The sequence below is a fragment of the Bactrocera neohumeralis genome, chromosome 5 (assembly GCF_024586455.1).
Source record: "Bactrocera neohumeralis isolate Rockhampton chromosome 5, APGP_CSIRO_Bneo_wtdbg2-racon-allhic-juicebox.fasta_v2, whole genome shotgun sequence".
Lineage (NCBI taxonomy): Eukaryota > Metazoa > Arthropoda > Insecta > Diptera > Tephritidae > Bactrocera > Bactrocera neohumeralis.
The window spans coordinates 67,446,846-67,461,745 of record NC_065922.1 but is presented as its reverse complement, the minus strand read 5'-3'; positions in this window follow the sequence as shown (position 1 = coordinate 67,461,745).

Below are 14,900 nucleotides of genomic sequence, written 5' to 3'. Positions count from 1 at the left end.
GAATTCAAAGAATTTAGCTCAAGCTCTCGCTTATCAAATATATTCAAATAAATGTAAGATATGCGAGTTTCGCTAAATTTAGCCCAGTTAGTAATAACTACACATATAAATACGTACATACATACATATGTATATACATATATGAGTACTAGAAGTATTTATAACCAACGTTACTTATGTATATACTTATGTACATACCAACAACCTTACATACTTTTAACATATTAAGTAATAATGTCTGTATATGTTAGTTGTTATTATTATTATTTTTTTGTTATGTACGTATACACAAGTCTTTGCGCAATTGGCAGCTGAGTGTCGACCGCTTGGAGTGCGATGACTCGCCCGCACACAGGCAGGTGTGCTCGCCTTCGAGCTGTATTTGTGCACCGCAAGCGTTCAACTTTGTGCGTGTATTTGCCCACTAGATAAGATATGTTAGCAAATAACAATAAAATGCACACATAAAAGTGTACAAGTGCTTATGAGTCTCTGTGCGCAGCTTCTTAGCTAATTTGCTCAACACTCTTTACTCTTCAAATGCTATTTTTCCACCTTCGCTGTCACACCATTTGAGTGCGTGAAGTAAAGCCGCATGCTGTGCAATTGTTTGTGTCCGAAAATATGTTGAACAATAGTCGAAATGGCATCAATAGCAGGCAATATCCGAAAGTAGCACTCCATAATGCCACTCATCACTGTCAAAGCGGCAGCAGCGCCAACAAACAGCAGGCAGCGTTAATTGCATGCAAATGGGCGCCGGCACTGCGGAAATGTGTGAAATTTCGTTGCACTTATTGTTTGCAACCTGTGATTGGTGAAAGTGCATGATTTCGAGCATATTTCAACTCTTTCTGTGCCTTGCAGGCAATTCTCAAATGCGTCAAAATGCCACCTGCGGACCGGCCTTACTGTGAGTGGCGTTTCATGAAGGCAATGCTAGATTAGATTTAGGCAAGGGTTTGATAGTTACGAATTACCTTACAAAAAGTTACGTGGAGTGTCGCTGAGATAGAAAAAATATGACTCAACGAAATAGTTAGTATGGACTTTGAAATATTTTTGCAGAGTTTCTGCGAATCCAACTTCGAATTATAAAATTGAATTAAGCGTGCAATTACACAAGAGTTGTTAAACTATATACGCACTTCGATTGATTATAACAAAACATCTGAAAAATAACGAAAGGACTTGAGTCAAATAACGAGCAGAGGGTAAATGCTCACATTTTTTGACCACTCAGAAGCGTACGAAAGGTGAAATAATTATAATATTATATAATAATTAAAATCGGAAACTCATGTCAAACTCAAACTCATGTCTATACAAAATCAAGTAGGGGGAAAACCTAAGCATATCATTTGCAAGGGTCTTCACTTAAGGGGTCACATGGACTTACGGTTTTCAAAGAATCGATTTTTTTATTTCTTCTCTTTTTAAATTCTACAACACTTCCAGAATATTGTCTTAAATTTCAAGTTGATCCAAGTAATAGTTTCGTGGATACAGCTTTGAGAATTTGTACGCTCGTGGCTAGCTAGGTACAGTAAACGCGTTTTCCTCGAAAATTTTTCTTTTTTTGATATCGGTTAGCAAGATTTCTTTAGAACTATTCAACCGATCGACGAAGGACGAAGGTTTCTTTTCGATTACAATTATTTGATTATTTTGTGAAATTTTAATTTTTTGGTAAAAAAGGCCGAGTTTAATATATCTTTTTTCAAAACTTTCAGAAATTTTTTTACCCGATTTTTTCGACCTTTCCAAAATTTTTGGAAATCGAAGACAGGCACAATAGAGCATCGTATAAAGAAGATATATACCAAATTTCAAAGGAATCGCTTCAGTAGAACTTGAGATATCATGTCAACCACCTCAAAAAAAGTAGTTTCGAGAAAAACGCGTTTAAAGTTTAGGAGACAATTCTAGTGAACACGGACGCCACGTCACAAAATCGGCTGTATCTCCGAAAATAAGTCGAATTTTGAAAAATCCTTCCAAGATCATATTTTTGAAAGGCTAAACTTTCAAAATATGCAAAAAAATGGATTTTTTAAAATCCTAGACCAAAATACCCCCTTAATTATATCCTTGTCGCCGAAGAGCTCATACAGTTCGTGGTTGCATCTTCTTTGGTGCTCATCGCCAACGTGGACGGCTTCAAAAACCTTGCGAATAACAGTTCTTCCGAATCTTCTAAGTGCTTCCGCCTCTCGGATCATCATCGTGCATGTTTCTGTGTTATAATAATAGAACGTTTATGATAAGAGGCTTTTATTGAGCGTAATTTTTCAACGTTGAGACAGGGGTTCAGCTTCTCAAGTGCCTATCGATCCAAAAGTAACATATGTTGGCAAAGTTATTTGAGCTTGTTCTCCAGGCTAAAATTCTCGGTGTACGTGGTGTGTTCAGAAATAACGGGACTTTTAAAATTTAAATTTCGCGGGTTTGGAGGATCCAATTGTCAATTTTTTTATTATATTGATATACTCATATGTATCGACGTGGAGCACTATTCTATAAAATTATCGCTGAATTTTGCAGAAGACAAATATCTTTTTCGATCTGTTCTTTTTTGTAATTTCAAAGCAAATAAAAATTAGTCAGTCAAGGAAGCTTGCCGTTAACAAAACTTTATTGACTTAAGCCCTTGCAACAGTCTATATCGCTTTTCCAGTTGATTTCCGCAAATATTATATTTATGATTTATAACTTTATTGTTTTTGTAATGCACTAGACACTCAAAATTTCCATAATATTTTTATAGCATTGCCAACAAACTGTTTTTTACTAAGCAAATACCTATACGGCCATTGAAGCTCAGCGTTGCACAGAAAAAAAAAAAATAGAATTATGAAAGCAAACACATTGCACACCGATTCTGGCAATTGCTGTTACACCACATTTAGCCGCTGTATATTTTGCATAAATTAGTCGACTGTATTTTCAATTTTCATACAGCAACGCAGGCATGCCAAGAAACGCCAAGACGCTGCGCTGTGCCATGCAAAACTCGGACGAGTATTCAAATGAAATCGAAACTGCCAGCCAAAGCAGCAGCAACAACAACAAATGTAGCACCCTAAGCTATATGTAGATTTGTAAAATCGTTCGTGTATTGGTGTGTGTGTGTATAATTATTACCACCTATAGGCAGCTGCATGTCCTTACGTGCCACAGCGAAAGGTGCCAAGCAGCCAGTCGATCGACGCCGCCGATGATTACTATGTGCCAGCAACAATTGTTGTTGTAGCCTTTTCTTATTTCTTCCAACATACTTTTCTGCTGCATTATTGTTATTATTATTACAATTTGAATTAAAATTTTGCCGCTGCAAGACAACCCCTACACCACGACGCATTACGAAACGGGCCGAGTCCAAGTGCACGACGCCGCAAGCGAAGACGCAGATGTGTTGAGTGGCTAAAGAACGAAGAGGCGTTGGCAAGAAAGCACACAACAGTGGGGTGGTGTTAATAGACTTTATTATATAAATGTTGTGTGTGTGTGTGTGTGTGCAAGTCAGTGAAGGCAGTTTGGTAGGCGCTACTGACGGCGTGGACTCACACTTCGCAAGGTGACGCTGTTGAAAGCTATGCAAAAAAGGATAATGAATATAAGAAATAATAAGAAATACATGCAAACAATAATATATACACACATGTATATGTACATATATATACTTTATAAGTAGTCAATGCAAAATATGTACATTTGTTGTTATATAAGGACACTCGTTGATTGCTCGTGGCTTGCAGCGCCTGCAGACGCTACGTAAAAGTAATATTTCTTTCGGCGTATACGTTTCGTTGAGAGAGAGTTGAAAGCGGTCGAGAGGCGTATAAAGTAACAGTAATCACTCATATGCAGATATGCATATGTGTATGTGTGAAAAATACTTGTTTGAGTATAGATTTGTATACAAGTACGTACGTATGTATGTATATACAAATATAGATTACCAAAGGGTGCTTGGCACCAAGGTCCATTACGTGCACATATCCTGCGTTAATCGATCGTCCATGGCGTTGTGTGTTTTGGTAATGCTTTGAATGGATAAAGGTGTCTGATTGCCAAGGTGGTTATTGTAGTTGATATATTGTGTATATATACATATGTATATGCATATCAAGTAGAGTCTTGAATAATGATGAATTATAAAAATTAATTACGTTTGTTGAATTGTGCAAGCTGCTGAATTTTCGTATTTCTTCCTTTTTTTCTTAAAAAAGCATATGAGATGTGTGAATAGAAAGCAAAATAATGCTTCATTGCAGAGCTGTGTGGTATAAATATTTTTATGTACATATATTTTGACAAAATAGTACCTGGAAATTGTAAATAAACCCTAATTATTTTATTATTTATCAATATTAATTTTTCCGTCTTCAAAGTAATCCTCAGATTTAATACGCTTATGTCAACGATTTTTCCAGTCCTCGAAACACTTTTCATAAGCACTTTTTGGTATGGTCTTCAGTTCCTTCAGTGAATTTTTTATAATCGGTTTAATACGGTGACTGAACGATAGTACTCATTGTGTTTTTGGCCTTAAATTCGGTCACAATCGTGGCTTGATGCGATGGTGCATTATCAACGTGTAAAATCCAGGAGTTTCTCTACACAATTTCGGCCGTTTTCGACCGTTGTTCTCGCGCAACAGCCTCAATACGACTAAATAGAACGCCTATTGACTATCTGTCCCTCCCGAACAAATTCATGATACACCAAACCACGAAGATCGAAAAAAACAATGAGCGTCACTTTGATTTTTGAGCGGCTTTGTGTGTTTTTTTGGTTGCGGCACGTTTTATTCCCTACATTCCAATGATTGTTGACTTGTTTATATGTCAAACTCATAAACCCATATCTTCTCGGCAGTTATAGTGCTCTCCATGAATGTGGGATCGGAATTCGCAACACCGCTTGAACCCTTGAATAGTCTCGGAATAGTCTTTTGCCGGTATGGCCTTTAAGACGTTCTTGTTTTCGGTTTTTATCCCCTCAATCGTATCGAAAACAACCAATACGTATTTACCTTTTGAGGGTGCTGCATAGAAAAGGAAATAGCATGGGGCCGAATGAGGGGGAGGTTTTTTTGGCAAAAAATGCAGTATTTTTAGGCGCTCTTTTGAACTGAATAGCCAAAAAGTTGAATCAGTCGAGTACAACGCGGGAACGATAAAACGAAGGCGTTATATAGTGATGTCAATAAGATTGTTCGGAGAGACAGTTCTGGAGTTAAGCCCGCAGGTGAGGAATGGAAAAAGTGAGGTAGTCGTTTGAAAAAAAAATTAGGTCGAAACCAGACGCCATTATTTTAACCAAATGTGATAGTGGCCTTGAAAAATTGGGCACAAACGTAAGATACATAAGGAAAAACCTCAAAGGAGAACTGCTAATAGAATAAGAAACCCAAGCGGACAAGAGAGCCGACTCGTTCGAGATCGCCCTAGATGGAGTGATTGGAGAGATGGCTGTAATACAACCAAAAACACACAACGTCAATATAATGTGCAAGGACCTGGACGAGGTAACCACCCCCCAAATGTTAAAATATGCGGAAAACAAGAAGCGGCACTCAAATAGCCCTTATAGGCCTGCGTGCTCAAGACGCCAAGACTGCCCTTAAATTAGGCAAAGTAAAGATTGGGTGGTCGATTTGTAGCCTCCGGGCACAGTTTTGAAAAGATTAGTGAAGAGCGTATTTAGACCCCTGGATCAGTGCTTATAAAATCTGTATATCCAAATTCCAAAATAAGGGGCAGCAACCCAAATGCGCTCCGTTCACGAAGCAAGTCGTCGAAGGATTATTTCCGACGAACGCCTCGAAAAAACGAAAATGAAAAAAAAGGAAATGAAAATGAATTAGTATTATGAAGCTGCGAATGTGGTTGGGGGTATGCTGAAACCTATAAAGGAAGCTTCCAAGTTGGCGGAACTGATTTATACAAATGTATCTTAAAGTGTTCAAAAATTTGGATTACAGCAATATACCAAGTTGATATGAAGATACGATGGGAATTTAAACAGAGCTTGTCGCTAGTAGAGTGAAATCTTTAAAGTCAATCTCTATCGTCGGTGAAAATTATGTATATGTATATATATCGGGAGGTAAAATTATTAAAAACAGGAAAAAACATTAACTACATTCGCACCGAAGCTATCATACTCTTCACAAATAAAAAAAAATCCTTACAAGAATTTGATTGTGATCGGTCAGTTTGTATGGCAGCCATAAGCTATAGTGCCTCGATCTGAAAAATTTCTTCGGAAATCGCACAGTTATTTCAAATATTAATTCATACCAAATTTTGGGAAGATATCTTTTTAAAAAAACAAGTTTTCCATACAAGCACTTGATCTTTAACGTTCAGTTTGTATGGCAGCAATATGACATAGTGACTCGATCTCAATAATTTCTTCGAATATTGCATTACTGCCTCAGCTAATGATTTGTGCTAAATTTCGTGAAGATATCTCGACAAATGTAAGAGTTTTCCATACAAAGAGTTGAGTTTTATCGATCAGTTTGTATGGCAGCAATATGATATAGTGACTCGATCACAATAATTTCTTCGAATATTGCATTACTGCCTCAGCTAATGATTTATGCTAAATTTCGTGAAGATATCTCGACAAATGTAAGAGTTTTCCATACAAAGAGTTGAGTTTTATCGATCAGTTTGCATGTCAACTGTACGATATAGTGATCCGATGTCGTCAGTTTCGACAAATGCGCAGTTTTCTGGCGTGAAAAGAGCGTGTGCAAAATTTCAAATTGATAAAACAAAAACTGAGGGACTTTTCGGCTATAACTGATACTCTAGCAAACCAAATGACAAGTGTTTTTAACTTGTTTGCAAACGATTACATAAGCTACCATTAGTAACAAGTGTATCAATAGAAAAACATGTACACAAGTGGGCAAAAATTACATAACACACACCTCACTGCCACTTAGCACAAAATAAGCCGTATCAGCGCTTAAGCGCTTTAATGCGCAAATTAACGGTAACTGATGTATGTATGTATGTGTGTGCATAATTAAATATTAAACCCCTGTTAGAGATGTATATATACATACATACGTAGCGTACTTCATGTTCAGCGCAATTTAGCGAAAAATCATTTGCATATATCGAACATACATACACATACATACATATGTATGTATGTATGCTTACATGTATGTATGTGTGTATATTTGCACTGTGTCAATTCGCAATTATCATTAAATTGCGAAACAATGTAAATAAACTGCATTCTGTGGCGTGTATATATCATTTTACAAGGATACAAGGACATTTATTGGCAGATAAACACACACACACACAACCACACTTGCATGCAAACACACACGGTCGCGAACCAACGCGTGCAAAAATAACCCCATGTAAACGCCACAGACTTTGGCTGGCTTGTTGTTGTGGCAAATGTAATTATTACAATGACAGCAACAGCAACAACAGCAGCCGCCGCAATAATTGCCAATACAACAACAACAAGGTAGCGCAAAAATGCTGGGCTGTCATTGTCACTTTCATGTAAGCACTCCAGGCACCCTATAGTTGAGTGTTGCTGCTGTTGTTGTTGCGATTTTTTCGCATATGCTTGTTGTTATTTTCTCTTTGTTGTTGTAATATTCCCTTGTAATGCCAAGCAGCGTTGGCCTCTAACACTTCGGCACAGTTTTTCGTCTTTTGTTTTCTGCTCATATTCCTTGCACTACTTCCCGTGTTTTGACGGCTTGTTAATGCAGCGGTTTATGATCCTTGCTGATCCTTTACGCCGCAGCTACTGTTTATACCGTTTATGCTTGTTGCTTTTGTTGCTAATCGTGTGTTTTGAGTGCATTTGCGAAAATCGTCGCATTTGAAGAATGCTCGGTTGTCTTACAATTGTTGAGGGGTACATTAACCTTTGCACTTCCTACTTGTTGTTGTAATTTATTTGGAGAATTCGAAACTTTCGGGGTTCACCCCTGCCGTGTTACGCTACTGCAGTCTTTTCACTTTCGTTTTCTGAATTGTTTCCTTTAAGTGGTTTTTGAATTGAGTTTGCTTTGTAGTTGGATTCTTAGGTCCCTGTAGCGATGTGCAGATGGAAAGCAGGTTATTTTGTCTTTAGGAACCTCAAGAAATCCTTTAAATGAGTAGAAAGAGAGGATATGAGTTTATTAGTCGTTTCTATTATCTTCGATGCTATCTCACAACTCCAGTTGACAGTTATGTATTCAGAAATGAGCTTTACTTTCATATAGATCATAAAGTAGTACGGAAAGGGGAGCCTATATTCAGATGAGGGAAGATAAAGGTCTCTAAAATCGATCATTCTTAGTACGTACTATTTGCTTGGAAAACTTCTAGATCGCAGGAACTAGCATTGAATAAAACTCTCCAGAAATGTTTGGTTATCAAGAGTTTTTGGACCCGAAAGTACCACGGATACTTCCTCAAAATTCGAAAACTATTCGAAATAAAACATCGTGCGCGCCATAAAGGTTTGATTTGAAGACCACGGGTACTTTTACGAACTTAACTAAGGTTTCATCAACAGTTATCTCTGTGAGAACCCGATTCAAGTAGAGTTACTTCCAAGGCACTTCAGGTGCTACAAGAGTGAGAGAGAATTAGATAGTCTTAATTGCAGTGTTGCAAACTAAAGTGACTCTGCCTATTTATTGACTTAGCTTTTTCCTTTCCTTTCTTAAACTAATCGACCAAATAAAAAAATTTGGAAGTGGGGAAAGGGTACAGAGGAGAAAGAGAAATTATGAAGCCTCATGTAGATATCGTTTACCATGTTATTGTGGTTATAGTTGAAGAAAACATTACCTAAAACCCTTTTTTGGCCGAAGCGCCATTTCTTGGTCGATTAAAAATACGGGAGTATTCCGGTTTCGCGAACCCGATTTGAGTTCAGAGTTGCATTTGGAGGGAAAGTTAGGTTGACTTAACAAGTTTCTGTGGGGGAAAAAGAAAGAGCTCTAAAAATCTCTCATGAACACTATTAACACTAAGCAAAGTTTACAATAAAGATAATCATAAAAATGAAAAAAAATGTATACCGTTAAGTTAAACAATCTATATAATACCGAGTTTGGAATTTAAAAATATGTCTTAAGATTTCGAAAGTTTCGATGATACCGATATTTAAAAATTTACCGTAAAGTTTCGAAATTCAATCGAAGAGAAACTAAACTTTTAATAACGAAATGGCGTTAGGTTCCTAAATTTTTTATGTTGCCGGTATTTCAAAATATGTCATTCGGTATGGAAATTTCAGAAGATAATGTTTTAAAAATTTAATTTCGAAATTTTTAAATCAGCCATGATTGAAATTGCAAAATATGTCGTAGTTTTCGAAATTGAATAAAAATTCAGTAAAGTATAAACAATGAAATGCCGTTAGTTTTAGAAATTTTTTGTGATAGCGGGATCAGATATGCTGTTAACTTTCGAAACATTTGACGATGACTATATATCTAAATATGCCATTAGCTTTCGATATTTTTGAAGATACGGATATTGAAATTTCAATGTATGTATGTCATTCGGTTTTAACATTTTGGAAGATGATGCACAAGAAAACCCCGTCAGCTTTCGAAATTTTTGAAGATACAGAAATTAAACTATCAAAATATGACATATTGAGTTTCGAAATTCAATAAAAAGACGGTAAATGTAAACAATTAAATGCCTTTGGGCTTCGAAATGCTGGATTATACCGAAATGGATATTTAAAATGTGGGGTTAGCTTTCGAAATTTGTAAGGTTAACGTGCATGGTTTTTTAAGATGTTTTTAAGTTTGAATTTTGATAAAGCCGATATTGACGTTACAAGGTTCCAAACTCTTGTGTTAAAGAGCGCTAAACTATTATCCTTTAAAAATCTGGAATACTCTTTACGAAAAGAGTCATTTAATTGCAGATTTTCTTTTCCCCTCTAACGATGTATTCTCCAATCAATAATTTCAATTACTTTCCAGCTTTCAAACGCATAACGGTAATGCGAAGAGAATTACCCGCACTAAAATGCCTATTCCTTTTATTTAATCACCCATTTATTATTTACACGCAAAAAAAGTAATAACAACAAAACCTCCCAACCAAACATAAGTAGAATTTATCGAATTCGAGATATTTGCATAAATTGGCCGTAGATCATCATCAGCAGCAGTGTCAGTAGCAATAACATTAATACAACAACAAAGACACATTCACTCGTATTGGTGAGAGAGTGAGTAACAGTAACTGTAACGGTAGCAATACGATTGGAGTTGTGAGCACTTTTTTCCCAACTTGTCGAATACATTGCACAGGATTTATGGCCACTCCATATGCCAGCGAAAATTGTTGCTGAGACACCAACAAAACACATAAACATAAGTATATACATTCATATCTGTAAGCTACTGCTCATATATTATAGCACACCTTTCAGGCAACATTTATAGCGAAATCCTTGCAACCTACCGCCACTCTTAGGTTGTTGTTGACTGCACTCGGCCTGGTGGACGGGGTTGTTTCAACGAGCAGGACTCTGTGGCGAGATTTCAAGTGCATCGAAAAGACTGTAGGCGCGCATACATAGTTGGCGGTGTAATGGCAATTAGTTTGGTCTGGCTTGGGCTCTTTGTTTCTGCGCATCTCTGCTTGGATAGAGTCGGTGGTGGCAGCATTGTCACTTGGTTGGGTTGCTTGTCGCTTTATGAGCCTCATCAATATCGTCAATGGGCGAATGTCAACAACAGCGCTGGGGTGTGCATGGTGTTCACATAATAATTCCACATGTTTTCGTATAATATGTAAATGTGTATATGAAAATTTTGAAGGCAGTTAAAGTGGGAGATTTCATTACCATTGGGAATTGTTTTTTGCTATTATGAAAACTAGTTTTAAATTAATGCCAAATGTTTTATTTTTTCAGTCATTCATATCCATTGACAGACAGAGTCTATATACTTATACACAAATTTACTTATTTAACCTTGTAAAATAGTGGGTAGTTACTAGGTTGTTAACAGGTAAGGTGTGATGTGTAAGAATAAGTCGAGTAAGAGTTTAATGGTTAAGCATATGTGATATATGTATGTATAAGGGTTTCGGTCGGAGGTCGTCACGACCAGTGATTCCCGAAGTACACACCGTGGGTAATCTTTAACCTGAATTCAGAAAGTGAATGTAAGGAAAATTTTCAGATCGCTCACAGAACAATGACAGGCTTTCATTCTTCAAAAATACCGCATTTTGTTCGAGAGAAATATTTTTTTTCTGTCTTTAATTACCTTTTTGCATTGCATTTAAGCCTCTCCCGCTCTATTTGGTCTAAACTCATCGAAATCAGTGTTTTCTAAAACAGATCTTAAAAAATCAATCGAATATAGGAACAGGTATGTAACTACTGCAAACAATATAACATCATTATATACATGATATATCACAAAGCTTGCAACAACCAGAAGTAAATGTCGTAGACCAACCCTATGAGTGGAGTCAATAAGGAACTAGTCTCTTAGTTTTTGAGATATCAATCTGAAATTTTGCACAAGTCCTTTTCTCTCGAAGTAGCTGTTCATCTGTCGGAACGGCCGGTATGGAATCACTATTACATATAGCTGCCATATAAACTGATCGATAAAACTCAAATCCTTGTATGGAAAAATTTTTAATTTGATGAAATATATTCACAAAATTTGGCACGAATCATAATCTAAGTTAGTAATGCAATATGCGAAGAAATTGTTGAGATCAGATCACTGGAACATATAGCTGCCATACAAACTGATCGATGAAACTCAAATCCTTGTATGGAAAAATTTTTAATTTGATGAAATATGTTCACAAAATTTGGCACGAATCATAACCTAAGTTAGTAATGCAATATGCGAAGAAATTGTTGAGATCGGATCAATCTAGCATATAGCTGCCATACCAACTGAACAACGATAATCAAGTGTTGGTATAGAAAACTTTTTCATTTGTCGAGGTATCTCCACGAAATTTAGCATGAGTTATTGTCTAAAGCAATAATGCAATTATCGAAGAAATTGTTCAAATCGAACCACTATAGCATATTGTTGCCATATCTTGTAAACCCTTTTATGCTATTTGAAATGCACCTGTGCATGGTACTACTATAGCTTCGTTGCAGCCAAGTTAAACCTTTTTTTTGTTTTAGAAAGAAATTTGAAATAAATATTAAACAAGGTTTTAACATTTTATCAAGAAAAAAATAACAAAAGTGCGATCTACACTCAAAATTTAGATTGACAGTAGAACAATATAGTCTATAAAACTATATATTCAAAAAAACTGCCTCAAAATATGCGTTATGACAGACGGCTGGCTCTCACTTTTAACTGGCATAAAAACGTCTTTGAATAATGCAAAAGTTCTGCCGTCAGTTTTAACGAAGCAAACGCGATTAGAGTAAAATAACAATCAAATCGACCTGTAGACGGTTCTCAAGCCAAGCTGAAAACAAAATCAACGCTGCTTAATAGACCATAACCATTGCGAGCTCGAAGTAACTAAACGCTTCACATACGCTTGCATGACAACGGCGCTCGACAAAGCATTGTAACTCATAGATAGTTTAACGAGTGGTCTTAGATGCCTGCATCCATGTGGTTAAGTAGTTAAGAACACAGCGGCAAGCTGTTATTACAGTACCCACCGCCCTACAAACCTTTGAATATTGCGCAAAAATTTCCCACACTTTAATGGGTATTTTATTTTACTTAACTTTTTTCGAATTGTTGCTGAGATATTTTCCGTTTTTATCTATGTTTGGCGGTGTTTGTATTCATGTGACACTGGTGCATGTGTGTTATTAGTTAAGTGCGTGATTTCAACATTTTCACAAGCTGCTAAAAATATGCTATTAAAGAATATAGATTTGTATGAGTGTATATATAGATATGTATGTATATGCTTTTATGTGCATGTTTGTGTCGCCAAAGTTTCCGTTGCATGCAACGCATTTTCCCTACGTTTCAATTCTTGCATGCGTTTCGTTCCTGCACCCGCTTACATCTAATCAAATAGCTATTTAATGGCAAATAAATATTTGTCCAGCAATGTGACCTAGTTTTTTTGCAAATACTTGGCTTAAATACCCCCGCGTAGCAGCAACAAAGTCAGCTTCTATGTATGCAAACAGCAGGTGAGTTCGTTTATACTTACATATGTATACCTGTGTGTACGTTTGCTTCGCAGCTTCTTTAAACTTCCATTGTCTTTGCAGCTTTTTGTATGAATTTTTCATACGAAAAAATCCAACCATGCATTGCTGCTGGGTGGGTTGCCTTGATTGCAATTGTTGTTGCGTTGCTGACCTCCATCAGCGTCTGTGAAAAAATTGCTTTGATTTGGTATAATACATATTCGATTTTGCGCGATACAGAAGGGCAGTTATAGGTTTTGAGAACGTGTAAAAATGCCATTGACTTTTATTGTTCAAGTTGAATAAAGCAAATTTTGAGGTTAGATCTGTGCGAGGAGAATTTTTAAGTTAATTGGAAGTAGTTAAGAAGTGTGGACCTTTAAATAGAAAAAGCGAGGAAGTTTTTACGTCACTAAGAGCAGAGTAAAGAGGATTAGATCTAGAAAAAGAACACACAGCATGTTGTTACTAATATCTTCTTCTTTCTTCTTATATAGCCCAGTTTCTTTTTCACTGTTTGGCGCCATTTGGAGATCCCAAATGTAACCGGGTCCTTCTCTACCTGGTATTTCCAACAGAGTGAAGGTTTTCCGCTTCCTCTGCTTCTCACGGCAGGTACAGCTTCGAATACCCTCAGAGTGGGAGTGTTTTCATCCATTCGGACAACATGACCAAGCCAACGTAGTCGCTGTTCGTCCATCCCTTTGCACCATATATCGCTGGACGAGGATGATGAGTGACTTGTAGAATTTGGTCTTTATTCATCGAGAGTCTTTTCAATTGATTACTCAGTCGGAAGTAGTGTTTGTTTGATCACAGGAGATATTTCGTCTTGGCCTCGTTCACTACCAGACCCATTTGCTTCGCTTTATCCAATTTGGAAAATGCAGAACTATTGGCGCGATTGTTATATCGATGCTCGATATTATACTCCCAGCCATGAAGTTATCACCAAAGAATTTAAAGCAATCTAGAACAGTATCATTTATGCAGAAAGATACCATTAATAACGGGGTAAAATTCATATTTTTCTATCTAACCGAAGCAACGAACAAACATTTCTACCTCACTGAGCCCGACTTCGTGAGAGAATTCTTCAACAACGGTACATAATCAAAGCGTTCCTTTCAGAAAGCCTGTTAAGTCGCTAATTTTGTGATCTGCATAATTTAGGGCAGCCATACTGCAAAGATATTAAAGTCGCTTGGATTCCAGAACTCATCAATATATCTAGAACTGCGGTGAGAAGAGTTTGCTTATTCATTGAGTAGGCTATGTAGTAAATAAAATAACTGATTTCTCTCAAAGAGTAAGCCTAAGCTACTTGTAATTTGGTAGCACGTTTGAAGAGTCTTTGTGTTACACCCGAACTGTTGTTGGAATGTTCGTGAATCAGTTGGTGAAATCAATTATTATTCATCCTTCTCCGTAGTATAGTTTTCCTAACTTGCTTTTATTGTTTGAGCAGTACCAGAGACAATCATAGAGGCTTAGATATAGTACTCGTATCCACAAATTAGAGTCTAATCTAATTTAACTGTAGGTCTAATCATCTAGTTTTGATATTATCGAAATGAATGAAGTAATCAAATTTAGCAGTTGAAACAATCATTTAGATTTCGCGTCTTTAGAGATTTCTGAAACATTTATAGGAAACAAATCCTGTCTTAAACCATATTAGTGCGTTTTGAGTTATCTTCGCTAATAAGATGAGGTATGAAAAGTTCCAT